This window comes from Dromaius novaehollandiae, chromosome 5 (assembly GCF_036370855.1).
Source record: "Dromaius novaehollandiae isolate bDroNov1 chromosome 5, bDroNov1.hap1, whole genome shotgun sequence".
Taxonomy (NCBI): Eukaryota; Metazoa; Chordata; class Aves; order Casuariiformes; family Dromaiidae; genus Dromaius; species Dromaius novaehollandiae.
Genome location: NC_088102.1, coordinates 37,501,838 through 37,529,705, shown reverse-complemented (window position 1 = coordinate 37,529,705; position 27,868 = coordinate 37,501,838). Strand labels below are relative to the sequence as shown.

The 27,868-nt window shown below is 41.0% G+C and overlaps 1 long non-coding RNA gene across 2 annotated transcripts in view; it reads left to right on the top strand.

Annotated features, from left to right (window-relative positions):
- The window catches only part of LOC135328482 (uncharacterized), a 79,712-nt gene extending 55,835 nt beyond the window's left edge, over positions 1-23,877 (top strand). Inside the window, exons 5-8 of one of the 2 annotated variants that reach the window (XR_010389389.1) lie at positions 5,917-6,072; positions 13,550-13,704; positions 21,842-22,300; positions 22,633-23,877. This is a non-coding gene — a long non-coding RNA (uncharacterized LOC135328482). The remainder of the gene's footprint in view (positions 1-5,916; positions 6,073-13,549; positions 13,705-21,841; positions 22,301-22,632) is intronic. The other variant, XR_010389388.1, reaches the window with a different exon arrangement.
- The last annotated feature ends 3,991 nt before the right edge of the window (positions 23,878-27,868 follow it).

Genomic DNA, 27,868 nt, shown 5'->3' with positions numbered 1-27,868 from the left:
GGAATTTCTTTGTCCTTATGCTGCTAGACAGAGGAAGCAACAATTTCAGGATGGTTTAAAGACTGAAGTTAGGAAAAGCATCACAATGCAAATTGTCTTATGAGTCAAGATGCCATGTTTTTCATAAAAATGTCAGTGGATATGTAGAGCAGTCTGGTCTCAATGGCTGGATGACCATGATTACTGAATATTAATAAAGAAAAAATGTCCTACAGTTTTATTACCATTTACACTTTTTTCAAGTAAGATATAGCTTCATCTTTCAAATTGAGCAAAAAGATTTAAATAGATGAACTTAAACTATGAATGGAAGATAGGTGTATAAAAACACTCAAATCTGAACCATAGTTTGCATGGCTTTAATTGTGCTCCCTTAAAGAAGGGAAATACTCATTGAAGTTAATGAGTATTTTGGTTCCTTATCAACTTATGGATCAAAGCATAGATATAAACACAGCTGGTGTGTGTTCAGCCACATCCTCTGCTGCTCAGCAAGTTATAGGATTTCATTTAATCAGGAGGTCTTACAAGAAGGATGTTTGAGGTTAGCTTGAGTTTGATAAAGTAGCAGACATGAGCACTTTAGAATAGAAATGTACATGGAACACATCTAAAACTTGTACACAAACAAGGAGTGCCTTAAACAAAAAGATCAAGGTTACGTATTGCATAACATATCATCATCCTTGTAAGTTAAGTAATAGGCGTGGGAACTATTTCCATGGGAAATGGTTACTCTGACATAGAAGTGATTACAGCTTGTTTCCACTCTTACACAGTATTGCTTCCATTTTATTTTAAAAAGCTACTACTACAGATTAACATCGGATGTCCCTCCCAGCTTGTGATGTGTAGTTTTTATTGGAACACCACCACCACCCCTACACGCACAAACACACTTGAGTCCAACAGGCTGCTTGACTTACGGTATTTGCAGGTATCTTAAAGTAACTTCTCTTCCCCCATTTGGCATTTGTTTTAGGGGCATGTAAAACAAAGAGGGTGGGAAAATGCTGTCCCTAACCCCAGCTAACAGCAAAAATCAGGAGTTTCCTGTCCTCAGGGGTTCATGAGATCTCATATAAACCTGCTGCCCGTTACCTTGATGCATCTCTTGCACAAGGCTTGTCTAATTGGATTTATGTGGTAAAGTTAAGGTGAAGGAACTAAGGCATCAAAGGTGATGAACACGAAATAAAACCTGTCTGGATGCTGTGACTTGGGGGTGGGGAGGAGAAGGCTTAGTAAAGAACGAAGGCCACTTTGTTTCTGATGGGAGCATTAGTTCAGTTCTCAGTTTAATTCCAAGTTTAACATGCTGAGCTTAATGTACTTTGTTTCTAGGTGAATTGACTAAAATTCCTGTTCCCACAGACCCTCATAATACAAATAAAGAGAAATTCAGGTGAAAGCTGTGGCACTGCCTGGATGCAAAAACTGACATGAAAAGGGAATAGCTTCTTTATTATGGCCAAGAGAGTATTAAACTGTCGTTAATATTAACCAGCAGCAGTTAGTGTAGGAATAAATGTTCTTATCACCTGAATGGGATTTTTTCCTTTCAGAAGGACAGAAAAAGGTTGTGCTGAGTGTTTTTGAAAATCCCATTCTTAGTAATTGAAAGTTTGCCCCTTCAGAATAAGGAATGATTTGCATTTATGTTGTATCTCTGCTTCTTTATTACTCTCTTTAAAAACGTGGCTCTGGTTATATTGCCAAGTTCCTATGAATCTGGACTAGGACTGATAGCTTATAAATAAAACTAACAGTCACAAATCATACTTATAGCTCCTTTAAGAAAACATTGCATGGCCTCAGTATGGCAGAAACACATTGTATCTGTTCTTTCAGTTTTCCACTGTTTACTGGGACATTGTGAGAAAATGCCAATCAATGATTTGAGAAAGAAGAAAACCAATACTAATGCATGAGAAGTAAACTGTATTAGACACCTAGAAGTTGCTAAGGGAACACTTCTTTAAGCTCTTCTGTCTAATGCAGAAAACTAAAGCAATAGTTACAGCCTCTAAAACAAAATAAGGTTGTATCTATGCTTGTTTTCTTAATATTTCATTTTAATTCTTCTCATCAAAAAGTAATTCCTTTGTCCTCAGACTCTAATGATTGACTTAAGTTTGTTCATGATTAAAAACCAAATGAATTTTACTTTCTCTTTGAGGGAAAACAACTAATTGCCTTCAAACTCTGTGATTATGGAGTTTCCTTTTTGGCCACCAGGTGATACTATAGTACAGCTTTCTTCGGCAAACTACTGCAAACTGGGTTAGAGAAGCCACATGAGGAGAGCAATTTTACAGTGCCACATTACCACAAAGAATCGCAATGCCACAGAAACTGAAATAGCTTATATTCATTGACAGGCTAGCAATTGCCTCTGTATAAAACTGAAGTTCACTACCATATTGTACATCTTCAAAAAGAACATTATATCAGTAGTGTAACTTTAATGCTCGAAGATGTGTAGAACAGTTTGAGTAGTACGAGGTTTCGGCCAATCAGCTCAGTGTTCTTTATAGATATAATGTCTCTATATGTGTTTATATATAATGTATATATACACAATGAATCTGGGATTACAGCTTCAGGTACAGGATTTACAATATTAAGAAATAACACATCAGCTTCTTCAAATGTTATTTCTGCAAGAACGTTAACTGCAGAAAAATACGCTGAGGATTTTAGAAGATCAGATTTGGCAACCAGAATGAAGCAAATACTAGGGAAAAGAAGCTTAAAGATTTTTCTGGAATTAAAATAGATGTGAAACATTAGGTAAACGATGCATATCTTATTCAAGTTTGATTTATGTTGGAATTCTACTTTGCAAGAAAGTATTTGATATTAGTCCTTGAATGACTTCTTTAAAAGTGGTTATTTCAAACAGTTCTGAGAATAAATAAAAAGCTCTCCCCTGTAAGTATAGGGGTCTCTTCTAGTTTAGGTTTTTGTCTTTAATGTAAGATTAACATAAAGCTTTCAAATTCTTTTAAGTCAGGAATTGCCAGAATTGAGTTGTGTGTGCATGTGTATGTCATCTTGACTTGGTCCCTGTCTGAGTACACGATGCTAGTCATTAAACCAATAATCATCCTGTATTTTTCCAGAGACCACAGCCCATGCACATGACTTGGTAGCTATTAATTACTTTTCTGCACTTCATCATGCATATAGACCTCTGCATTATTTACTATACAAACCATACAAGCTCTGCTTTCAATATCAAATTATCATTTATTTCCTCATAGGATCTTCTGCAGTATTCAGGGTACCATCATCTTCCACAGGCAGTTAATGAGCTTTGAATTTTTCCTTACAACACCTAGGTTAGATCATCATATTCTTATTTTGTGGAGAAGAGGCTGAGCTGCAGAGTAAGGTCAGCATTTTTCAATGAAATTGATTAATTTCATACCCAATATGAGAAACCAGTTATAAACTTTGGAACTTCAGCATCTTATAATACATTTTTTTTAATGTTAAGTGCTCAATATCTTTGCAGAATACATCACCAGATTTGGGGGCTGGAAGAAATGAGAACATTTGGTTCTGTGTGATGTTAAATATTAGATAGGTTGGCAGGGCCAGAATCCATTTCTCCAAAATGGCGCTCAGATACCTTTTCTTGACATCCCTTGCTTTCTCTCCATTTGGCCCTTTCTAAGACAGATAAGGTAACAGACACATTCCTGACTCAAAGGCTGCCCTCCTTACCTAACTTCAAGTTTTTGCTCTAAACCAGTGGTATACAAAGTATGGGCAGAAGGGCTTAGAAATCTTCCTTTCCTGGCTATGGGGCAATAAACCAGAAAGACCCCAGGCTCTCATCTGCTTTCTGAGCTAGGAGGGGATAAACTGAATACCTCCCAAAGGGGAAACCCATACCTCCTTCATGACTTGGCTGGAACCTCATGAGGGAACCTCTACCATTCCCAAATACTCTGAGTCTCCCAGCAGAAACAAAGTGAGTGATCCAGGTCTGTGAATGCCTAGGTCGGTCTTTGAAACCTCAGACTTTCCTTCAGAAGCTATTGCTTATGTTGCTGCTGCAAGCTGGAGAGTTACTAGAACATGCTAGCTGAACAGAACAGATATGAGACCCTTTCCAAGTAGGCAAATAGCTGCTTCTTTCCAGCCTTTATATAGCTTTATTGAAGGTTTACCAAAGCCACCAAAGTGGGTGGGGTGTTGCTTTTTCTTTTTCTTTGTTTTGGGGTTTTTTGAATCAACCGTAGTGTAAGACTCAGCCTAGCTTATGCTTAGCAAAGTTATAGGCAGCTGAATGCGACTCTTATAGTGGAAGGTGTCAGGCAGTGTGAAATGCAGAAAGTTCTACCTGAACTTCTTCCAAAAATGAGGGTTTGTGTTAAAATAGATGATGTTGCAGAAATTGATAAAAGCCAAAGGAGCTGGTCACAGTAAGTTTAACTACTATATTTTCCTGGGTTTCTTTTTTATTATAAAGCTGTAATCACACAGATGTACATCAGGCCTTATATTTGCACCTCTAGTACTGAGGGAATGATTTCTGTGGATATAGTTAATTTGATTCTTGGATCTTCTGGATATCATACTACCAGCCCTGGTGTAGGACACTTTACTTGGGCTGGCACACAGAGAGGAGCCCTTCCTGCCAGCTGCAGAACCTCCCTGCCACCAAAGTCTCGTACCATCAGGTGTTTTGTTTCCCTGGGGCTCTGCAAAGCCAAGTATAGATCTAGCACTGTGCTATACCACGATCACATCGCAGAGTGGCACTGTTGGCTTCGCTTAAATAGCAGCCCTGGAAAATGATGGTTTGGTGAGTAAAGCATCTGTGTACACAGCTCTGCACCAGCCAAACAAGCTGCCTTACTCCACCAAGAGTGCCCTACCCTGACACAGGAGTGTTTCAGAGTTACAGGGGAAAAAGTGACTCTAATACTTGGCCTTTATGTGGAGCTTACCTTCTATGACCATTTGTCAAATTCCTTTGGAGACTTATTCACTGGGAACTGAGAGAGAATGACTGACTTTGCATATGGATAGTGACTATCCCAATGTGATTTTATTGATCTGAATTAAGTTAGAGGCAGCAAGTAGTATCTAACTTCCAGGCCCCGCTTCTTTCAGTTCTCAAGAAGGCCTGACATAACATTTAACAAAACTGATTTCTCTCTCTCACTTCAAATTCCTTCTGTGAATGCTGCTGGCAACCTAAGGCACTAGATCTTGATCTTGGTTACTGTAAACACGGAGTGAAAAAACTCTAGTAGCTTCAACAGACTTATATTTGGTTGGTTCCACTTGGGCTCAACTGTCACAAAACTGTCTTAGCCTTGAAACTGGCAGCTGAGCTACATTACTGTGAAGGTCCTGCTCATCGCACCAGATATGAAATTATAGTAATGGCCTTCTTGCCAGCTTGTATTTCTGTCTCGAATATTCTTTTAAAATAGTCCTCTGAAGGCAATTAAAACAAAAAACAAGGAGAACAAAGAGGCTGTTCTCAGTAATCCAAGCAGGGCTCCTTTTCTGAGAAGGGATTAACAACGAAGATAAAAAGCAGAATGAGAAGGCAATTCATGTTGTTATCAGAAATGTCTTCAGATGAACTTGGAGAGTCCTGTATTTAATGTGCCATATTCATTGTAGATGAGCATTTGAAAGGACTTGCAGGAATTGTAAATAAGCATTTTGAACAGGGCTATAGAAATATAACAGGCTGGTCTGGATTTGGACCACAGGTAAATTCTGCCAGGACTCTGACTCTTTCTAGGCATGGGATGTGTCACTTGGTCCTGGGGAAGATCCTGTATTTTTTTCCACTGTTCTGATCTCTACGGGAAGAGTTAAGCACATGCAGTTTATGGCAGATTAGCCAAAACTGAAGCTGATAAACTGCTTTCTATTTTTCAGATCTACATAGAAATTACGAAGCAAACTTCAGCAAAATCAAATGAGTAGCCTGGTTTAGAGAGAAATAAACATCAATGTTATTACAGGGAAAGAAACTGAGCTGGGAATTTTTCTTGACAATAGCTGAAGAACTTCTGAGAAGTCCTGGAATACCAGGTAATTAATGGTGAGTTTTAATAGAGGATGTAATAGGGATTCCTGGAGAACTTCAACTAATTCATGTCACTATAGGATTTGCTTGGTGGGGAGCTCACTCCAGTGAGAGGAATGAAATGTTACTGAACTTGCGGAATTTTCTACACTCTGTAAAAATGGAACAAAAAACAATGAGTAGCCAATAAAAATGGTGCAGTGTTAACACTGACAGCCTCCTTCAGCTCATATCATCAAGCATTTATCATCAAGAAGATGGGAAACATCACTACATTGTCTGTGCCTATGCTTCATGCTCTAAGGAACTGCACTGGTGGCTTTTCTAACCTGTCTGTCCCTGACTCTGTCAAGAAAAACACTGAAGAATCTTGATTTCCTCTAACTGCAGAATGAGAAAGTCGCTAAAACTGCAAAAAGTGTCCTAGGACACGAGATCTGTTCAAAAACTGTTCCCAGAAGATGTCCTTTCCCTGTGCTTTAATATCTCTTAGCTTTGCTTAGCCACTGAGTGCACAAAAGAGAAATGAGACCATGTTATTGTTCATCCCTACACTCTTATCCTTTCAATGCTGCCCTTAGCATTTTTTGCCATTCCTTTCTGTCCTGCATGTCTCCTGTTCCTGCTTGTTCCTCTCTGCTTTCCCTTTCTCTGCTCCTTTTGTCCCCTGCTCCCTACTGTGCCTCTGTTACTCCTTTTGTTGTGTCCCTTGTGCCTTTGCGTATGTGTGCACCACTCCTTCTTCAGCCTCCCCTGTTTCTTCTCCCTGTCCACCCAGCCACTTCCTCTCCTGTATCTGCTGCTCCGCCATGCACAGCTGCTGCTCTTCTCTTCACCTCCACCTCTCCCTCGGCTGCTCCAAAAAGAGTTTTGACCAGCCCCACTTCCAAACAATGAGGCTTTGACCTCTTTCCCCTGGGAGAAGATTTCACAGCCAAACACGTCTCACTGGCAGAGCTTTTCCTGACATTCAGCCTGTTTCCTTCTCCCATTGCTCCTACTTAAATCTCTTTATATTGAACTAACTGCTTGCGCCCCAGGCTAGGTGTTTATACCCCTCCTTTTCTGATTATTGCAAAAAAAAGGTTTGAATACAGATAGCTAGGCCAAAGTGAACAGAGGCACTTTCATAATACACAGCACTGTGCATCCAAGTAAGTAAGATCCTATCATACCCAGAAGGAACAGAACAAACACACTTACCATCATGAAAAATAGGCCATGTGCCTTACAAAAATTCACTGAGGGCCAAATCTTGATCAGTTTCTATCCATCTGAAAGAAACATTAATATAGACAGCTGTGTCAACAGCCTATGAGCCAGGGGCTGAGTGAATCTGAGTTCCTGGAGCGGGTGGATGGTGATCAGAAATAGGTGAATGAGAGGGGCCCAAACAGAGTAAGCTCTGACGCAGAGAGGTGATGAGGGCCAGAAGGGAGAAGAGAAAAACATGAAGCTCTGAGGGAGTGCGGAAGCAGGAGATGCTGATTCTTGGTAGCTCAAAAGGAAGGGGAGAAGCATGGAGAGAGAGAGGGATGGGAGGAAGTTTGAGCAGCTCAGAGACAGGCCAAAGGGGGTTAGGGTGACCTGCAGTAGAATAAAATGTGCTGAGTGGGGTCACCCCTGAGCAGTCAGGAGTGTGCACCCCATCTAGGAGCTTACTGGAATAGGCTGTCGAAGTAACTTTAGTCAACTGTGAAGACTCACTTTTTAAGTGTAAAGACTGCCTTTTGACTAAGTACCTAAAAATTGTTCCACAAAAGGGGGAACTGGGACTGTTACTATAGCTTTATTTCCAATTTACAGTTTTTGAGGCAGCCAGTTGAAGTCCGTGTACATATCGATGGCTTATGTGAAATTGAAGGGGTCATCTACCCACACAAACATCCAGACTCCTTGCTAGGCTCAGTGAATTGGTTCATAGAAAGGGCCTAGCAAACATCATCAGATTTAAAGCCAGGAGCAGGACCATACAGCTGGGCATAGGATAGGGAGCAGTGCGGAAGAAGGGAAGAGGGAGCATGATTTTCCCTGTTGTCAGTGGCAAGATGTTAAGGTAGTTTAGCTACACAAGGCACTACACCCTGAGCAGGCATCTTTTTCCTCTTCTCTTGTTTTAAAACATGTTAAGCAATATGTACTCATTAGCATGTTGTAAGTGCTGCTCATTTTCCTAGTCTAGACAGGCCTTTCAAGCAGACATTCAGATCTGCCTTGAGGCATTTTGCCAGGACAGACATCAAGAGTACTTTTCTGAAGCTCAAAAGGCAACTTTAGGTGGCAATACTGAATCATATTCTTAATGATTAAAATAGGTTATTTTGGCTGATACAAAAGCTAAATTGTTAGGACTACCAAAATTAATAACAACAAAAATAGCTCATTAGAAATTATAATGATACTGAACACCATAACAGATCCCCTACAGTGTAAATCAAGCTGGTCATCTACTTAATGAAGCTACAGCTGCTTATGGCAGCCAAGGACCTGCCCTAACATTTTCCTGCTTTTGCATGTACCTAATCCAACATTGCAACTTTCTTGCTTAATTTTTCTGCCATTCTTATAACTTTTCACTTAGAGGTCTTCTTTAGACATAGCAAGGGCTGCTTTGTAATTCTTCTGTCTAGCCTCCTTCCCCTGCTGCTCCTCCATGCAGTAATCTGGGGGGGGGGGAAGGTAAATCAGAGCCACATGTTCCCTTTAGAAGCCTGAGATAAAGGGCAACAGTAGTATGTTTTGCTGTGAATTCACTAGGAATATTCAAAATGTCATTAAACTGAAATATGAAGAGCGTTGTATCAGCACGCTTGCTCTGCTTTGCATGTTACTATGTCAGGCTGAGCTGAGTTTCTCCCGTCAGTAAAGAGGCAGCTGAGAGTGGTATAATGCATCTCAATGTTTTGAGGCAGAGCCTCCCCCCATGATAAGCTGTGCCATATTCAGCCAACTAATAGTACTGTGCACTGATGAAGCGTAGGCACTAAAGTCTGAAAACTGTATAAACATAGTTACTACTATAATGAAAAGAGATGATCAAAAATTGGTTTTAGTTCATCAGTGGAAAAATAACAGATAACAGATTTTTTTTCCAAGGGACCCACATCATTCATGGAAATCTGAAAACAACATTTTGACTTAGAAGTGTGTGTGTCTGTATCTGTATGTGTGTTTTTAGTCTGGCTCCCTTGCACTGTCTTGCTCTCCTGTACTAGAGAGGGAAATGCACAACACTTACATCCCTGGTTACATCCCATTGTGGGAGATAGGGCCCAATCATTTTCAACAGCTCTAGTACACATTGCATTATTACTGGATCCAAGAAATAAATCCTATATTAATATCAAGCCTTGGGACTTATAGTCCACTGACTCACAGCATTGTGAATCAGGATTTATTCCACTGAAGTCAAGAACATCCTTCTGGAATTATACTGGTATAAGTGGAGAATAAAACCCTCAGTCTTATTCTGGGTTTCATATTTGTTCCCAGTGATACTATGTAGCATTTTCCCTGCAAACTGACTGTTAATCCACCTATCAGTAGCTAAAGAGTACAACACAAACTGACTGTTTAACTCTCCCTCTTGCCAGGTATTTTTAGGAACTATGTGTTTCATCGCACACTTCCTTAGTTTTGGCTGTTTATTTGAGGTTACATATGCACAAATACATCTGTGTCCTGTGCTCACATCTACACTGGGAAATGAGTTAGGTTCACAGATCATTTTAGTGTTTCAGATAATATTTTTGTACTAGAGTTGCTGGTCAGTGCTGGTTTTTAATACAGTTGCTTAAAATTAGTGTTCTCTGGAGTATTTCAGCCAACAGTTACCAACAACTTTTAATGAAGATGTGTTTGATGTGCACTCAGCAGTTCTGGATTGTTCAATCATAGTATCTTTAGCCACTTTCCAAGATCAGGGATTTTTCTGCCAAATTGAGAATGTTGGAGGGGCTTAAATGCTTTTTTTATTGGTACTGCAGCATTTCTTCCAAAATCAATGCTGTTATTCATCTCAGAGTGAAAGACTCAGTAGATGTTTTCTCACACCTCATATTAGGCTATGAGACCTGCAGGGCTTTTCTGAAATTACTAGAACTGATTCTCAGTGAATGATACCTGGAGATCTTTGCTCTAAAGACAAAAGAGGCTCTTACAGTCATACAGCATGACGTCTTAGTACTTCTTTAGGACACATCTATCACCTAGCCCAAATTTTGGACAAAGCACATCACGTTCTGCTGTTGGCCTGGTTTGACAGGAGGTATGGCATTTGAGGTACAGAATAAAACTCATCCATGTAACTTTAAAAGAAGCTAACAGAAAGCTGTATCAACGTTTTTAAACCTTTTAACAGAAAACTAACCAGGACTGCAGTGTAAAGCTCAAGCCAATATTTTCACTAGCTTGCTGGTGTAGGCAAGCATAGGGGCACACTAAGTTACAACATGGGGAGCCTGGCTATGAACGGAAGGGGCATCAGTTGCTCTGTGCTTTCATGACCAGCAGTTAGCCAACGTAACTGTGAGGCTGCCATCTCTCTTTCTCTGAGGGACAAACAATCTCAAGTTATTTCATGTTTACTGCGGGTAGGAGTGTGTGCACAGGCATCTCTGCGGAGCAGCTGATGCACTGGGAGTTTCACATCCTTTGATGATTTAATGCCTCTGTACCCTGAGGACAGAACTAGTATTCTTCGTTTTCAGATGCGAGTTCTGATCTTTTTAAAACTCACTTTTTTTTAACTCATTTCCTTTCCACCTTGCTCTCTTAACATAGGCTTTGATCAGGTGACATGGCTCTGGGAAGCTTTCCCACTGTGTAGATAGTTACTCCATTACCTCTGTTGCTGTACATTTGTTTAATTAATTGCTCATTTTGTTCCTGAGCTGTTGTGCTGGCCCAGTGCGCTTAAGGTATGCATGAGTGCCTAAAAGGTGGCAAGGATCCTAGGGATGACTCTGTCCCTTTCATTTATTTATAGAACTTGAGCACATGATCCCTTATTAATTCCAGGCGCCGTTAGTTCAGCCCAACTTGAGATAAAGTGGCATAGGCTCCAGGTCCTCGCAGCTGGCACTGACAGCATGTTAGGAAATGAGGTCCACACTGCAGAGAGCAGGACTGATCAGGAAAGCAATTAAGCTTTACGAGAGATTTGAACTACAGACCTGAAGGTGCACAGAAGCCTTCAGCTACTACACACTCTTTCTTTAAATACTGTGACTACTTAACAGAGGTAATCATAAGTGCCTACATCAAGGCTTTTATTGTTCCTCAGGAGGCCGACATTTATCAGGGCAGACCTGAAAATGAATTTGATGCGTAGAAGTTATGAGAATCTACTTAGCGAATGACTACTTTCTTGTCTATCAGCAAGCCATGTAGTAGAAGCTTCAGCAACAGCAGCTGAAGGAAGCAGTCTCGTCAGTATATGGGCTTAAACTTAAGTACTGGCTTTTGGCAAAATCTGGCAACTTTTTTTTTTTTGGTGGCAAACAGCATCAACTGATTGCTCTTATTGCTGAGCTGCCCCTTCAGTTGTGCCGGTGTAGCTCCTACTGGCACCATGCATTAAAAGGAACCAGGGTCACTTGCTCAGTCTGGGTCACTATCTAATCCCACAACCTGCTGCACGGGCAAAACTCAAAAGGAGATGGCACAGGGTTGGGACAAGACAAGGTGTGAGTACTTTGGCCAGTACTGCTGCTAAAAGTACTCCTCATCAGATGAGGTCCTAGAAGTCAGGCGCCCTGAAATCTTTGCTCTTTTCAGCCCAAAGGCACCTTCGAAGCTTGCCCAAGGGCCAACCGGGGATTTCTAGGTGCAGTTTGTCCACCTTCCCTGTTCCTGGTGTGTGTGCAGGGAGTTGGCACAGTGGGATACTGTGGTGTGGAGATGTACTGCACCCTGGTAAGATAGTGTATAGAGGTTTTGCTAACATATGCTTGGAGGGAAGAAGATGAAAGGAGATGACAAGTAGTTGTCCTCTGTGGTAAACCTGTGGGTTGAGGGAGTCCACTGAGGCTTAAAAACTCAAGTGCAGGCTACCTCAAGTCCAGTGCAGAGAATGTATTGTCCTGGATCCAGGCCCAAGGACTGCAGCTGTGGCTCTGCTGCTATCTGCTTGAGTAGTCTGGGACTAACATTTTACCTGTAGTTTGCTTTTCCCCATCTGTTAAACATTTTACAACATTTGCACAGAACATGGAACATGCAGACTTTTGTATCAACTGTGTTATAGGTAATGAGTGATGATGATGGGACTGCTGGAAGACTTCCATAGAAAGGGGAGCTTCTTTTATGTTCCCCCCTACCCATTTTCACCACATTCCCTGTGGGTGCGCGTGGTTGGATCACACAGTACTCATTTGTATTTCCTTGATGTTAAGTACTGCTTTTTTCCAATACAAAAAGGAGATGCCAAAAAAGGTTGTTGACTTTGTGTAATTTCTCTGAGGTGCTCAGATACCAGCCTGCTGAGCATGCTCTTGATAGATGAGATTAGATAAAGGAGTGAGATCAAATAGCAGTTTTCTGTTACTACCTTCCAGACAGTTGAGATGGAGCTCAGATACTTGTGCAATGGGCATCCTAGAAACACCTAAGAAAGATATGTCATTGAGAAGCAACTAAATAAACCATTCTCTCCCCCAACAATTGTAGCTATACAGATGTTTTCTCCCATCCCATTAAACTCTTCTCTATTCCCACGAGGCAGCAGTCTGGGTCGCAATAGGTATAATATTTCTGGCTGTTTTTGTCTGCCTGGAGTGGCTGCTGGCAAACTGAGTTTAAAGTTAAGAGGGATTGGTAGCAAAATGCAAATTTGTACGTTAAATTTAAAAAACTCATTTGCAAAATTGGTATCTCTTTTTAAAATCAGCAAGTATGATGATTTTCATTCCCATGGTATTTGACTGGAGAGCTAGGAAGTTTGCAAAAAAATACTTTTGCTAATAGGTTGAACCTGATGATGTTTTGCGAAATAATGCTATACCTTGGAAAAGATTTGATATATATTTTGTCTCCAGTGAATGGATTCAACAGAATACAAGTAGTCAGCAGGCTGTTAGAGTTAAATAAGCTCAGAAGAGTATCACTGTATTGGCAAGTGTTACCACTGAAAGATTTAAATCCCATCTAGTTTTTTGTAAATAGTTAGAAAAGGCCACTGGTTAGAGCTGCAGTGCAAAAGGATGCAAATATTTCTAATAGCACATCAGGTAGCTTTGCTCAGGGTTGTTCAATGCTGAAGTGAGTAAGAGGAGATTTCTAGACTCTCGTCGCCTGTGGCATCACTGTTTCAGCAATCCTGGCATCCTTTCCTCGGGGCAAGCTTCTGGCTGCCCTTGGCATCTCTGAAGGATCTCTTTGTGAGCTTGTGTTTAGGCCTTGGACTGATGCCCAGTTTTCAAATCCCATATAGTTTGTGCTGCGAGGGGTGCCCCTTCTGACCCAGGCGTCTCTGTTCCGCAGCAGGCCGAGACTACAGAGGCTTGGGCCAGCAACTTCTCCATTACCTCTCCGGTAACAGTCAGTTCTTCCGATGAGACGTGGTCTCCAGAAGTCCCCGGCAAGGCGGTGTGCATTCCAGATTCCACTTCAATTATTCACGTGGGGACTGCAGTGAGGTATCTGTCACTCAGTCTCTCTCTCTCTCTCTCTCTCTCTCTCTCTCTCTCTCTCACTCACTTTTCTTTTAAATAAGACATGCTGTCCTCTAACCACAGACAAAGGTCGCAGGAGCTGACATGTATTTACTCTAAGTGGGGTTCTTGATCCTGCTCTTTAAAAAAGGAAGTCTCCTGAAACTGTTAGGTATGAGGGGTAACCCCAAAAACAGTGTTGGTGAAACATAGTGGGAGAAACTTACACCATTTCAAGTGATTTGGCAATTAAATAAGGGCAAATCTCCAGGTCTTTTTGCGGCCTGCTTTGGGGAACTTGGGATCCATACCTGAGCTTTGAAGCATTGACCTTCAAATGCTGTGTTTTCTATTTTAAAAACAGAAGAACCTTGTGTCCGTACAGCTGTCTTGTTATGCTGAAGGATTCACTTTCTTTGACCCTAAGAATCCAAATAGGGACTGTTCAAAGCCTGTTCTTAAGGATGCTGTTGATTGCTTGTGAACTGTCCAAAGTGCTTTGCTCTTACGCTCACACATCTCAGAGAAGATCAACAATTGGCACCACTGTACTATAACCCAAAGAGTAGCAGACAGCTCTGTGCAACACAGCTGGCAGTTGACATCTGGGGTTTCTAAATGTACAAATGGTCAGACAGAGAGTCTTTCTGGACTACTAAGAATTAAGCAGTAGAATAATTAGAGATGACATTTAGAAAGGGATTTTCCAGTGTAGTCCCAGAACATCTCAGATTTCACCGATAAGTGGGGTGGTCTGACTGGCAGCCCAAGGGCCAAACTTTGCCCACAGAAAATTCCTCTGCCTTGCTGTAAATGGGGAACAGCTGTGAGGACTGCACACAAGGCCCAACAGCTGAATGACCCCTGTGGTGCCTGTACATAATCAGTTATTTAAACAGGACCTGCCGCTGTTGCATCCACGTGACTTGAGAGATAGGCTGAGGGGAGAGGGATGCAAAGGGATTTAGCCAGAACCACTTGGAAAGGTTGCATTGCCCTAACCTGTAATACTCATAGTTAGCATGTGTGGGGGAGGATGCAGGTTTTTTTACAGTGGACTGGTAGGTCAGATAGGGTCAGTAACACATTAGATCTTCCAGTTCTTAACTGTATTCAAATTCTACGAAACTCCGTAAGATACAAAGGGCCCAATAGCATCATGTATACCAGAGCTAATTGTAATGGCTGGCTTTTTTCAGTGCAATAAAGTGTTGTCTGGACTGCCTAAGAGCAGGAACTATACATCAGCCAAAAGAAAGGTGCATTTTTATACACCAAGGCCCAGACGTACTAAGGCTTGGTTTTGCCAAGCATCTCCACAGCTACTCTGTGGGCCCTTAGCTTTGAGTTCATGAGCCCGAATTAGATGACCAACGCTCTGGAGCAGCCGGCACCTAGGAATAAGATTCACAGCAGCTGGGATGCTGAGTACAGGGATACCTAAGGAAAGCAGGAAGGCTGAGCATGTAGGGAGCCCTACCCTTCTCCAGGACTTAGGCACTTACCTGTGGCCTTGAATCAGGTACCTGGGTACAATGGGGATTTGTGGACCCAAATTATTTCCTAAGGGTAGTCATTCCTTTGGACACAAGTAGCTGGCTCCTCAGGCACGTACCTGATGCTATAACCAACCTATCAGCACTTGGCCCAAAATATAATAGCTGTAACCACTTTCATTCCAAAGAACAGCTGAAAGAAGGGACTGCTGTGTGCCTCCTGTGTAGTGGCTAGTTGTTGGCTTCCACACCAAGAAGATGACAAGAAACACAGTGCAGTGTGCTTAAATCTGGGTACTGCACATCTGCTTCACAGCTCTACACAAAATCTATATGTTAACCATGGTGTAGTAGAGCCTGAGAAGATGAAGAGTGTGTGAAAACCCTTCTGTCTTCTACTTGCTCTGGCTGTGCAAAGCCCCTATTCAAGTCCATGCCAACATCACTGTTGTTGAGAAGTTGTACTTTGAATGAAGGCATGTATAAGAAAAATGGAATTCTTAGAACAACTTTCCCTAAATTTCCTGTCTTTCAAAGTCTGTGTGTCCAGCCAAGCCTTAATAACTTGCGAAGAAAAAGTACAAACTTGTAACACTTCATGTTCATGTATTACAGAGCTCCCTGATCACATAACCTCAGAGTCTTCTCCCACTACCTTTCTGGCCATCTCTTGATGCTCTAGTTTAAGCACAGTACCAGTTTCACTGACAGTATGTTTTCACTGTGGTTGTATGAGGGAATATCACTATTAGCAACATGAAGTATCCAGAAATCACGAGTCAATCCATAAAAAGGCAAGAGTTTTCCTTAAAAAAACTGTTTTTAAAATTCAGTAAGTGTGTACGATTCATTCTATCTGACTTTTGCATTACCATATTGAGACTTTTGCTTTCAAGCTTTTCTCGTCCAACACCATGGTTTGAAACAAAGTATTGGTCCAGGAGCTTGGCCTGCCAAAAGCCACTAGATATCTTGGGACTCAAAATGTAATTGTATAAACTGACAGTATGGTACAGCTGTATACAAGACTATCCTGGCATTTAACCTTGGTGCATAAAAAATTGGAAGTGGTGCAAAATGCTGCCAGACTGGAATGGTAGTTGACTTTGCAAAGGTGTAAAGGGCAGTGAAGGATGAGTGGTCCTGTGATTAAAGTGTTAGCTGCCTGCATGGTTCCCCACCTGCCACAGACTTCCCATGTGACCTTGGGCAAGTCACTTGGCTTCTCTTGGCCTCAGTTTCCTCTCATTGCAAAAGGTGGGGCATTTCCCCACCTCAGAGAGATGCTGGGGAAATAGGTATGTTAAAAGCAATGAAATCAGATATAATAGTTTTTGAGAGATTGGGTGGGAGCAGTAAGGTTTCTAAGATATGTTCTACAAGGTCAAAGCAACAGAGAATCAGGGTTAGTCTGGATTCAGCAATGGAAATTTACTATGCTAAAACTATTTCAGGAAACTATGATATTAAGCAAAGTTCCCCCTTTCTCAAACATACAACTAACTTCTGCTACAACAGCTTGTAAAGAAAAGTCGCTTGCCTGTCTTCTTCGGCTGTTCTGAAATATGGTTGTTTTTCTCATTCCAAAATTAAAGCTGCATGAGCATCTTCATCCAGGTATAAAGCAAAGCTACTTGGTTAATATCAGTTGGTGGACCTTCAGTTTAGTTCTCAGTTCTCTCTCCCTCAGGGACAACAATGAAAAGGGTTAAAAAGCTGTTGCCAAGTAGGATGCAGTATGGAGTTTGGCTTCACAATTTATCAAATGTAATGAATTAGTAGGAAAAGCCCTCCAGGTCTTGGCATTTCAAGTTAAATAGCTCTGCGTGTCTGCAGTGCCTCCTGAGTTCAGGAGCAATGTCGCAGTGACCCCTCACGCAATCTGTTCTGGGCGCTCGCCGAACAGCACACCGGACCCTGGCAGCGAGAGGCTGCTTTGCAGCCCTTAGCTAAAGGGGCTGCATCCAAACAGAACCACAGAGCCGTAGCTCTAAGCTATTCCAGTGGCGCTGTTTTAAGACTGGCTCAGAGCTTACTATAGACCTCTTCAGCTTCTTTCACTTTTTCCTATGGGTTTGTGATGCAGCTGAATTACCAGTACTACAAAGATGTACCCAAAGTAGAACTAGATCATGTTTTCTAACCCACCCTCCCAAGCTTCTGTGGGTTAGCAACATGGTTCCACTTTTGACTCATCTCTAGAAATTAGCTTCCTTTCTTTCTGCCAAAAAAGGTGATCTGCAAGCCAGTCTGACGCAAGGTAATTTGTCTTGTTTACGTGATGACTTTGATAAGGTGTAGAGATTACTGCTCTTCCTTTATAATAAAATAACAGATTGTTTGTGTGCTGTAATCCTGAGTGACGTTTTTTACTGTAAGAGCTTGAATGCAACAATAATTTGGAGAGAAATCTTGGCTGTAAAGCTAAAAAGCACTTTAAATATGCCATTGGTGTCTTTTCTTCTAGCTTGCATATATCCCTGGGGCTGGCCCCTCTCAGCAGTCACAGATAAGCCTCCAAGAAACAAGGCCATTGATTGACAGCTCATTAGAAGTTGCAGGAGCAGCAAAATACAAACTGCAGACCTTCTCCTTCTCTCTGCCTAGCCCGGGAGGCGTGCTGGTCAGCAGTGGCCTCAGTGGAACAAAGACCGCAGGAGACAGGAGGAAAACAACATGAAATTTTAATGGTCTTCTAGAAAGGCCAGGTGTAATGGATCAGGGCCAAGGCCTCCCCTGCCCCCACTGCCTTGCTGCATATATTTACTTTCTATATATAGGCACAAACCGAGAGTATAGATTGTGCCATGTGGCACGTACACACACAAATTCAGAGAATCGTAACTTCTATATACCAGAAAGTATTTATCTGTAAATCCATTTATAAATAAAAGTCTCCAAGTATATACAGTGTTAATATATGTACTTATCAGATGTCACAGCTCTAGTCTTAGATAAGGTCACACATGGAGCCAAGTTCACCCCTGCTGTATAAGCCAGGAGAGCAATGTATTTGGCTTAACGTGTCTGCCTGTAGTTATATTTGTTTTTACAAATCCTGTTTATCCCTTGCGTAAGCATGCTCCTCATATTTAGAAGACGTCTACCAGGCACATGCCAACTCACCTTCAACCCGTAAACTAGTGTGTCTGTTTCTTTAGCTTCCCTCAGGGCTCCTTCCAGCCCCCTGACCCCGCTCTGGGGTGCTTGCTCTTCAGACATCAAAAATCCTTCTCACCATGCAGGATTAGTGACAGCCCTCTCTGAAACCTGTAGTTGCTAAATGTTGAGAAGAGTTCATAACAAATTAAAGCGAGGAAAATGAGCCTTCGTCCTTTTTATGGAATGTCGTCTCACAATAGCCTCAATTGATTTTTAGTTAAAATTTTTCCATAGCTTTTTTTCTCCAAATTCCCTCTTTCCATGCTGAGGGGTATTCCATTTAAAATATAAGTGTGCTTGGCGCCAAAGACCATATTATTTCTATTCCTGTAAGTCATCTAGTCAGACTTCTTGTGTAAGTACTCAGAAAAAGAGTAGTGATTCACTTTTCATGAATAGTCAAACACAGGGGCTTCAAATTTATCTTCTGCAAGCTTTCATACTAGTAGATCAGCATGGCTGGATTACATTTGTTTTGGTATTTTTAATACAATGAGTACATGCAGAATCTTTTGTAGGATGTTCCTAAATCTGGGAATACCATGAAGGAAACACTGGACTTTAAGAGAAAATTTCTAAAAGAACATACAGGTGGTTTGCAATACATGCCGACAGAGTATTTGAATGTAGAAACTCTCACATCCTGCTAGAATTTAGATGGCTGCTTATTTCTATTTGCGTAAAAACTTTACTGATTGAGGAGAGACAGCATTTTGTAACATGAATAAACTGAGACTCTGGACATTATTATGGCATGGAATTTATTGATAAAACCTAAGTCCATGACCTCAGGTCTTCAGTAAGGATAAATTAATATTAATTTCATTTAAGCTGATAGTGTTACATGGGCATAAAAATGGGGTAAGCAAGCATATAATCTAGAGTTCAATTTCAAAGAAAGAAAAACCACTGCTTCTATAGTACAGTAATAATATTTTTCACTTCTTTAATATGTTTTCAGATCTCAAAGTTATAAAGGTGATGTGTGAAATTACATCTTTATTTTAGCAATAGAAACTCTGAGTCCTGAGACAGGCATTGTGATTTGCCTAAGATCCCCCAGAGATTCATTGTGAGTCATCTTTCGCTCCTTTTGTCTAGCTTCTGCTCATTCTAGATCTAATTTTACTTTCACTTAAACACGAACTCCCATCTAACTCTTCAAAAAACCTGCAGAGTGCTATCCACTACAACACACAGTAAAGAACTGGAGCTTGCATAGTCTCTGCATACACTAATCAACTCATTTCACTAGATGTTTGGGGATCAGTATCAGATCCTTCGAGAGAATTGGCTGCTATGCAGCTATACTAGAAGATCTGTATGTGCATATGGAAGCAAATACCCTTTCCAAAGTGGATATTTTAGCTACAGCTCTGAGCCAATACACAGAAAGGTATGATATGTAACCTTTCTCCTATACGGTAATACACCCCTTTCCTCAGTAGCTGCTCCCTAGTTACAGTGAATTGAGAGGAAACAGTGAATAAAGCTGCTTATTCTTTGGGGCTGTGGCTGCATAGGCTTCCCAGAGAACCGCGCAACACAAAGGCAAGCAGTGCTCTGCGGGTACCTGACGTTCCCGGGGGGCCTGACACATGAGCTGCCGTATCCCTCCATTGTGATTTCCCTTCTAAAACAATACAATACCTTACAGAAAGCCCCAAACACAATAATATGACTCAGCAGTTTGGATCTGTAGACTATCAAGACAGCTCTGCAAAGATGGCATTACCTATTCTTATTATTGAAATACCAGCAATTCCATTGCTGCGTGCACAAAGCAGAAGTTAGATAAAGGAATCCACAAGAGAGACAGTCTGCTCCTTGCAGTGCTACCACCGCGCCTCTGGTTATTCTTGGACACATCAGCTAGTGTTAGTGTGGGTAATTAGATACTGAAATAATAGATCTTTAAGGAAAACAGACAGAAATAACATAGTTGTCAAACCCAGTGAGTGGGAGGCTAGCTAGCATCTCAAACTGGATGCTTAAAATCAGAAATAGGCAGATGAGGTAGCTGTCTCTGCTTCCCTGTCAATAAAACAGGCCACTTGCTTACCTTCCTCCCTCGATTAGCCTAACAATACTCTTGTAAAATACTTTGACAACGGAGAGCACCAACTACAGTCAGGAAGGCTCAGTGGTGTTGGGAGCAAGTATCTCCAGTCCCCTTCCTTGGCAGGAGAGAATATGAGAAAGATGATTGAAAAATGCAACCAAGTGGTAGAAAGAAAGGGAACTGCTGGAACAGCAAAAGAGATGGGAGGAAGAAAAGAAGAGAGACAGCAACAGGAAATTGAGGCAGAGGTACGAGAAAGAAAAACAAGCAGAAAATTGTAACAAGAGAGAAGGAAAGGGAAAGAAAAATATGAAAGTTAATTTAACCAGAAATAGTCCTTCCGGTTAGTCCCCAGGGAAGGGGAGTGATGAGTCAGGTCGGGTGTTAGCCCGTGCAGCACCAGTGGGGAAGCCACGGTACCTCCCCAAAGGGGAACAAATAAACTGTGAGTCATAAAGTAGAAGGAGAGGTTGCTGCATTTCTATGGCCATTACTACTCCCCCTTACCTTACACTAGCAATCAAGAGGTAGGATCCAAAGCTCTCAGCCAGCTGAATGGCTCTGTTTGATTTGGTTTCTTCCCTTCTCTCCGCCTTCTCCTCCTGCAATTCCTCTGAGACCAGCAGTTAGCCTGCTGTCCATTTGAAACCTCTACAAAAGCTTTGATTGCTTCAAGTTCTTTGGTACCAAGTCAGCTTTCAACCTTCCCATTTTCTTTTTGCAGAGAGTCTTTACTCTGATAAAGAAAAAACTTTTTTCCCTAAGTTTTTCTCAAACCAGAAATTCTGGGCAAGATTTTAAAATATGGGGCAATGCTCAGACGTGACTTTGGCACCCAAGGTACACACAGGCATTTGAGAACACGACCCTTTGGGGTTTGACACATTCCAGTAAAGTAGCTCTTGAAATGAAGCATGCTATTTTTCAATTACAAACTGCTTTTTCCATGGAATTTTTTGAAACTATTATGTTTGTGTCTCCCTCTAAAGAGGAGCACTCTTGTACTTAGGTTTTTTTTTGTTGTTGTTCCAGACTGCCCTATTTTCAGTGAGCAACTCCCCAATTTTTCTTTTCTTTTCACAAAAATAGATTGTTTAAAGAACTGGAAACAAATACTGAGAATCGGTCCAGAGAATTTCATGTTCTATTATGAATTTTCCACATGTGTCAATCTGCTCTGTATTTGTACACTCTCAGCACCACACAGTGAGGAGGGATGGGAGTTTGAAGGAAGATAATCTTCCTTTAACAGAATGGACAAAAATAATATTTGTCATTTGCTAGCACCTTTCAAAGGAACTCAGTAAGTTTTTCACTAAAGTATTATTCACATTGTACACCTGAAGAAACTGAACCAGAAAGCAATTAAGTGACTTCCATTGTACTATTATGTCTTTGGCAGACCCATGAATACAAGCATCATTTTCTAATTTCCCCACACCCTGCACTTCAGGTGATTCTTCCTGCCTTTCTAGCAGTGGGTGACCTGCTGGATTTTCATGATGGGGCATAAAAATGAAAAAAGGATTGTAAGAAAGCAGCGATGGATACCTCTCCAGATTTAAGGAGAGTCTTTACAGTGGTTTTGTAAGAAGATCTCATCTATCTCTTTAATAAATAAAGAATTTGGGTGACACAGGACCTTCTTGTCTCCAATGGAGGACGTTTTCCTCCGGGGAACCTGAAGCTCAGTTATTAAAAATGAAAATCTGCCTCAGCCTTTCAACGCAGTTCTTGGAAACACCAGCTGTTAAAAAGGGGAGAGGAAGACAGGAGCCAAACCGACTGATGCTTTTCAGATAAAGCTTTCCTGCAATCTTGGTGCTAGGACAGCTGCATCCGACTACGCAGAGGAGAATAGGTGAGCTATGATGTTTGTTACCTATCACACAGAAAATGTTGAGTTTTCTTGTAGGTGCTAACTACAAGAAGTGCTGAACTGCACATTCAGAAATCAAACCCAAAGAAAACCCTCTTCCCAAAACTAAGTGATGCAATCTTCCTTATTGTCCACAGGCTCATGTGGGAAAAGGGTTTTCGTGAGTAGGGGAGGTATTGTGATAAACTCATGAGCAGTTAGTTGCAAACATTCCTTCAGGCAAACTGTAAAGCTTCCTGTTCTGCCGATTTTTTTCAGACTTATTTTCCAGGCTTTGAGATTTGTCAGAAAGTTGTTTGTTTTTTTCTTACCAGAACTGTAAAGTCTATCCATCCTACTTTTACCAGAATTTGGAGATGATTTGCCATTGGATTCACTGGGAGAAGAATCAAGCCTTCAGTTTTATCTTAGCCCTAATAAGTGTATATATATAAAAAATACTGCATTTACAATGGATATAGTGAAAACAAAGTCAGAGAATCAAAAGGAATTTTTTCTCTATCTGCCATATAGATTATTTTGCTTTCATAACAATCTTTAACTTTTGTGTTACATAAAAAAACTTCAAACATGAGAATTTATTAAAACCATTAGCTGAAGACAATAAACATCAAAAAGTATTTTAAGAATATCCTATAGGTTGTGAAACAGAGGATACAGATTTACATGCAAAAATAGAGGGCCTGAACTTACAAACAAGTTATTAAATGCAGGGACTTTTCCAAAAGGCATTCTGAGCTGAATATTTAACATCTTGTAGGCTCTTCATGAAACTGGAAGGAAAACCTGAGATTGGAGCAACAAAATAAAGTTCTTTCAACTTTCTTTTTGTATTTTCTTAAAGAAGTAGATAAAAATGTCAAGCAGCTGGCAGATTTGAGAACTTTTGAATTACTGGCAGAACTGGGTAATTCTGGTTGTATTCCCAGTTTTGCTTCCTAACTTTAGTTTGAATTTTATTGCACCTAGGCTTAATGCTCCACTGTGCTGAACTGCCCCAACAGTCCCATATTACAGTAGGAAACATAAACACTCAGCACCAGGGGTCAAGTTTCTCTGCTTTATCTTCACATTTATGATAGCTGAGCTCTGTTTTTCCACCATTTTCCATCCAAATATGAATGTTTTTGAGGTCAAATCTCAAGAAGTAACATTGAGCAGTTACCCAAAGAAATGCAATACACTGTGCAGGTTCCAACCAAAAGTCCACTTAGCCCAGTGTGCAATCTTTGACAGAGGCCAATAGCAAATGCTTAGAGAAACAGTATTAGAACATACAATATACTAACATGATTTTCTGCTTCTGTAAGGTGGGAATGATAATATATCTTTATTCTACTGGGACCATATGCACTGCATTTTATTTTATTAGGACCTGATTCTGCAAAGACTTCTCTATTTTATTTCCTGTGAGTAGCATTGGGAATAATCAAAACGAAGGGAATTTAGAATCTGTGTATCTGCTCCAGGATAGGGTTTATTACTGTTGTTAACTGAGAAAACAATGGAAAAATTGACTGGGGAATTTTTCAAAAAATCTAATAAAAATGTATCACTCGGATATTTTAAACTTATTATTTCAAAAGAAGAATTCTTCACTCAGACTTAAGCCTTTTATGACAGATTTCTAGCCACAGAATCAAAAAATCTTACGCAGGCAAGGTGAAGAGCGTGGTGTCAGGCCCCAGAGGTCACACATTAGTTAGCTGTGACATTTAGCAGCACAGTAACTTCCCAGGCAGCAATACGGAGCAAAGACCTAATCCTGCAAGGCACCGAGTGTTTCTGGTGAGTCCTGGTGAGTCCTGAGCATCTTTGGTGCCTGTTGCAAGTAACACTCAAAAATGCGCTTGGCATTTTCAAGTCCGAACCTACTCCTCTGAAGTCAGCTTTCCTTTGTCTTTGGCAAGGAGCAGATCAGGCCTTTACAGAATAAGGCTCCAACTCTGTTAACACTATATATATATTTTACTTTATTATCTACTATAGTCCCCTTATGAAATCACAGTAGTAGAGTCAAACATCTGAGTGATTTTATACTGCAGAAGTGGGTCACATGAACATATGAAAGAAACAAATAACAAAGGTAGAAGCAAAGTCATATGAAGTGAGATGGGAAAAAACAGAAGAGAGAGGATGGAAGCATGAAATCAGAAGGTAAAGACAGGCAATGGAAGAAAGCCAGAGATGAGAAAAAAAATGAGTGAATTTGACATTACCAATACAATGCATGTGAACAAATGCTTTTTCTGGTCTCAGTTTTGGGGTTCTTTTATAGGAGGGAAGAGAAATCCTCTGGGAACTTTCCCCTAAATCATTAGCATGCTACAGAAACTCTGCTCTGTACAAAGTCTCTGAAGAATTGGACAATCCCTTAGAGAAAGTGCAACTGTACATAAAGTCTTTGTTGGAAGAGGGGAAGGAAAGAATGAAAAGGCAGGGGGGGAAAAATCAGTATGACTGCATCATACAAGAGCATGTTCAGTGACATACATAAATGTTCCCACCTTGACCCAAATTGTTAGCATTTCACTCAACCATTTGCCTTTAAGGCTATCAGTGAGTTTGCACTAGTGAGAACAGAAGCACTGAATGGAAAATACAAACTCCTGTCTTCGGAGTTTGAAGGAAAAAGCAGGTGCTGCACCCTGAAAGAGGACAAAGCTCTTTCCCGAGACATTCCCATGATCTGGGGAGAGAAGAGTGTTTCTGTTTTGGTTTCAAAAACTAGAAGCAGCAACCCCAGCAAGCCTTCTTAAAATTTGCTTCCTTCAGAAGAAAACCCCGACAGCAACATCCTTTCAGTGCTCACTTATTCTCAGTAAGTGATTCTGCTCTCGAATATACCTTTTAAAATGTGCAACACTTTTTCCTATCAGCAGCGCATGCTGAACCCAGTGAACCCTTCAGTCACAAGGAAGGCCAACTTTCTCCGCAAGGTTAGCTTGTGTGAGGAATGTGCAGGAGGGTCAAAACCTGAAATTCAAGCTGGGCTTTTTCTGCCTCATACGATGGTAAAATGCAGTGACAGAACACAGTTGGTAGATTCTGCTGATGTGCGTCAGGACAGAATACAGTTATTTTCCTATCCTACACACTCAGTAAGGATTAAGCCCCCTGAAAACAACATCAAATTGGTCAAATGTTCTTAAGATAACAAAATAAGCATAATCAACCTGGAGTGTTTTCCTTGTTTATACTTTGTTTTATGATCCATTAGGCTACTCTCAAGTTCCCTATTCCAACCATGAGAGCTAGAAAAAATAGAAATGAAAACTGAGATCATGACACACTCTTTTGGTTCCAATAGGTGGGGCTTTAAGAAAGACTGCCCCCACCAAAGTCATGTTGGCCCTGTGTGGGTTTCAGGAGCCCACCCAGGCAGTGAAGCTTGCAAGACTTAAGATTGCAACATATTCTTCAGTTACAGCACAATGCTGACAATAGCATTTAGTCAGTAAGATAAGAAGAAATAGTTCTGAAGATACATAGGGGATATGTATGGGGAGGCTAACTAAATAAAAGAAGGAATTTTGTTCACCAGTCTTTAGAGCAATACAGCAGGCTAACATAAAGGTTACGGGATGGAGCAATATTTCCCTCTCCAGATGTCACTGGGAGACCACTGCACATGATTTTAGATAAATCTCTTCAATAAATGTACCACCATGTACATTAATGAGCAAAAAATTCTGGCAGAATGCCTGTCCCTGGGGCTCCAGTTCCCAGGTAAGCAGCTCGTCTCTGTGCCATTGTAGATGCTCTCTTAGCAGAATGCAGAGGGATCAGTGGTTATAGCTTGCCCTCAGTTCACAATTTTCCATTTCAGACTCGCTGTCTCTGTCTTGGTTTCGGTCTATTTACTCGGAGCCATTTCTTAACAATGTCTAATTTCCTCAAGGAATCCCTCTGAGTCCCCTCTCTTAGAAATGCTGCCATATCTTTTTTTTAAATCATTGAAAGGCACAAATATCCTTCCTGAGCTCTTTTGCCATCCAGCCTGATTATATACATAGATTTGAGTTTCCATACATTTTCTGCACAGTAGGAGTTCCCAAAATGCAGCCTCTGGGGATATAAAGTGTGGCCCCAACTGCAACTCACCAGGATGAAAACAAAGCCGATCAGCAGGTACTGTTTTTATTGTTAATGACCCTAACCAGCAGGCAATTATTACTCAGTCTGGAAGACATAAGCTGTTGGAATCGTAGTGCATTCATTTTTTTATTTATAGCAATGCACACTCAAAACAGAAGTAGCCCTCTGGCATCTGGCATTTTGCCATTGCCTGACCATCAGTGTCACAAAATTTGAACATCTTGAACATACAGAATGGCTTTTGTTGCTTTTTTCATAGCATTCCCTTCTCCTCCCACTCCCCACTGCCTTGACGTTCAAAAGTGGACAGCCAGGCTTAATTAACTTTGGATTCAGCCCCTTACTGAAAATGAAAGAAACCAGTCCTGTTTCTTTCTCACTTGATGGTGATGTACAAGTCAGATACACACTGGTCTCCTTGTAATGGAGAAAAAACTCAACCCTTCTTCACACAAATAAAAGAGTAGACATGAGCTCTGGAACAAGAACCATAAGGAGACAAGTCTCTGGAGAGGATGCACGTTGATCTATTACTGGCACTTGCAAATACCCCATTTGCAACCACAGTGACTCCAAAGTATTTAACTGGAGAGGCTCACAGGACCCAGCCAGGAGACTGCTGTATGAGGATCCCACAATTGTCTGCCTCACCTGACTAGCAATCAGTTTCCAATCTAACCCCTCCCCTGAGTTTAAGTTACAAACTTCAATATCTGTGTGGCAGACTTGACAGCAATTAACATTACTCTGCTGCCAGCTGGGTTTTAAAATCTCCCTTCCAAGTGATCTTGTTACGTAGGTTTTAAAAAACAACATGACAGAGTGTTGTTCTGTGTTGAGGCGCTTGATCCTGCACCTCTGAAGTCAGAGAGTTTTGCTGTTGATTTTAGGGAAAGCAGTCTACAACCTAGAAATGAAAACAATGGCAGAGTAAGGTAAAACAATAGTAAGCTGTTGTTTGGAGTATGAGGCTTGGTTTTGTTTCCTTTTTTAATCTTCTCACTGACTGAGCTTCATAGAAGGCACTACTGAGAGTTTATCCTTATTTATTCTGCTTAGTTGTGCACATTACTCATATTCAGGCATGGGTATGAAATGCTGTAAAGCATTCCTTGACCCTAGTACGGCAATATTCAGCTTTAAAAATCAAGGGGAGTCTATTTATAAAGTCATGTAAAGCTGGCAAATAACAGGTTGTTTTGAAAATAGCTAGCAGTTGCTGGAGTCAGACTCCCATCAGTTTTAAACCTAGCCAAGAACTTGCTAGCCCGTCTGTCTCAATGGCTCTGCTCTCAGGACCATTACTAGGGAAGTAGGATCAGGCTAAGAGTGGCCTCACAGGGCCCTAAAACAAACACTGTTTGCACAGTGAGTCTTGCTGAATGTTAACAGATGTAAACATTTTTTCTCCTTGTTCCCACCTGAAATAGGATAGAGCAATTCACTTTTCCA